At 37.2% G+C, this 2333-nt stretch overlaps 1 non-coding gene across 1 annotated transcript; it reads left to right on the top strand.

Annotated features, from left to right (window-relative positions):
- The first annotated feature begins 1576 nt into the window (after nucleotides 1-1576).
- LOC121983623 lies at nucleotides 1577-1683 on the top strand. Its single transcript, XR_006112647.1, has one exon. It is a non-coding gene; the product is annotated as a small nucleolar RNA R71 (small nucleolar RNA).
- The last annotated feature ends 650 nt before the right edge of the window (nucleotides 1684-2333 follow it).

The raw sequence follows: 2333 nt of genomic DNA, 5'->3' as shown, positions 1-2333 counted from the left end.
ACCAATTACCAAAGAAAGTTTATGATTCTTAACATCTATGATAGCTCCTGCTGTAGCAAGGAATGGTCTTCCCAATATGATAGGGATTTTTAGGTCCTCCTCCATGTCTAACACAACAAAATCGGTGGTAATTATACTCCCACCTACTTCTATCGGCACATCTTTAACGATACCCATAGGATACCTACAGGAGTGATCAGTAAGTTGTAGTGCCATGGTAGTAAGTTTAAAGTTTTTGAGACCTAATTTATTGCAAATAGAATAAGGAATGAGGCTAACACTTGCCCCTAAATCACAAAAAGCTTTCTCAATAAATTCAGTTCCTATATTGCAAGGAATATAAAAGCTTCCGGGGTCTTTCAATTTTGGGGAAGTGTTCTTTTCAAAAAGAGCGTTGCATTCCTCCGTAAGTGCAATGGTCTCTATATCTCCCTTCCTTCTCTTGTTTAACATGATGTTCTTCAGGAATTTGGCAAACTTGGGCATTTGAAGGATTGCATCAGTGAGTGGTACTTCAACACATATTTATTTTACCTTCTCCAAGAATTTGCCAAACTCTTCATCCTTCTTTAACATAATAAGTCTTTGAGGAAAAGGGGCTGCTATACTTTGATGGTTAAGTGGAAGAGTCTCTTCAACCTTAGTGGTACTTTCCTCATTATCTTGAATCTGATTTGGTGTTGGAGGAGAAAGCTCTTCTTCAGTGTGCATCCCTTTTGGAGCAGTCACTTGGGGATCTCCCAAGGTCCATCCGCTCCTAAGCTCAATTTTGTTACAGTGCTCCATGGAATTGACTTCAGGTTTGCCAGGTAATTGTCCTGGTACTCTAGAAGATGAGGAAGCTAGTTGGGCAATCTAACTTTCCAAGATCTTTTGATGTCTATCAGAATTTTCCATTCTCTGAGTGAGCTTTAAAATATCTTGTTTCATTTCATTCTGAGTGGTCATAATTTCTTCAAACATCTTTTCAATTTTAGATATAGGAAAACCTTGAGAAGATTATTGCTGAAAATTTTACTGCCCGGACTGAAAATTAGGTCTTGCCCCCATAGATGGTCCTTGATCTTTATTATTTCTATAGGAAAAATTTGGATGACTTTTCCATCCAGGGTTGTAGGTATTTGAGTATGGGTTGTTCTGCCTTTGATTGAAACCCATGATTGCATCACATTACTCTAATTGATTGATTTGTGTAATGATAGCTCCTAATGGGCATGAGTCATTTGAATGTTCAGAACTTCCACATACTTCACAAGAAGACACAATGGCATTTACCGTACTTGAGCTAGCTCCCATATTCTCAAACCTTTTTGTAAGAGCATCCAATTTTGCAGTCAATAAGGTCACTGCATCAACATCAAATTTTCCTGATACTTTTGTTGTTGGGTTCATACAAAAATAGCCACCACTTCTTTCATTAGCCCATTGATGGTGGTTTTGTGCTACACTCTCAATTATCTCCTCGGCTTCATCCAAGCTCTTATTCATAAGTGCCTCTCCAGCAGCTGAATCAAGGGACACTTTTGTATGATAATTAATGTCGTTATAAAATGTATATAATACTAACCATCTTTCTAAACCATGGTGCGGGCATTGTTTGAGCATACTATTGTATCTATCCCAAGCTTCAAATAAAGATTCAGAGTCCGCTTGCTTGAAGCTTGCAATATCCCCATATGAGATGTTTTACTTGGAGGATAGAATTTATCAAGAAACTGTTGCTCACATTGCTCCCATGTGGTGATGCTATTTGGAGCCAAATAATTCAACCATTGCTTGGCTCTATCTCTCAAAGAAAACCCAAATAATAGTTGGTGCACTGCCTCTGAAGGAACACCATTCATCTTCATTGTCCCGCATATCTCATAGAAGACCTCTATATATTGGTTCGGGTCTTTATGCGGTCCTCCACCAAACTGATTTTGTTGCACCATAGATATAAGTGCAGGTTTGATCTCAAAATTGTTTGCTTCAACTGAAGGTCTTGAAATACTAGATCGAAAACTCCTAGCGTAAGGTGCTGCATAATCCTTTAATGGTCTATTCACCATAATAGAATGTTTTTATTCTTCTTGTTGTCTTTACAGAATTTTTCTTCTATGAAATGTTCTGTCTATCTTAGGATCTAGAGGAAGAAGTTCTCCTGCAAAGTTAGACCTTCGCATACACAAGAACAAGATAGCAAGATATATTCAAAAGAAAAGAAAGAAGAATGAAACTGAATTAAAGACAAGAAAAACAGAGAAAAGTTAGGTTAGAATGTTAAGAATTAAAAAGTGCAGAATTAGAATTACAAAAGAAACAAGATGTAGCAAACAATACAAGAAAAAGTT

The sequence above is a fragment of the Zingiber officinale genome, chromosome 5A (assembly GCF_018446385.1).
Source record: "Zingiber officinale cultivar Zhangliang chromosome 5A, Zo_v1.1, whole genome shotgun sequence".
Taxonomy (NCBI): domain Eukaryota; kingdom Viridiplantae; phylum Streptophyta; class Magnoliopsida; order Zingiberales; family Zingiberaceae; genus Zingiber; species Zingiber officinale.
Note: the sequence above shows the minus strand (reverse complement) of the source record. Positions and strands in the feature narration are given on the sequence as shown.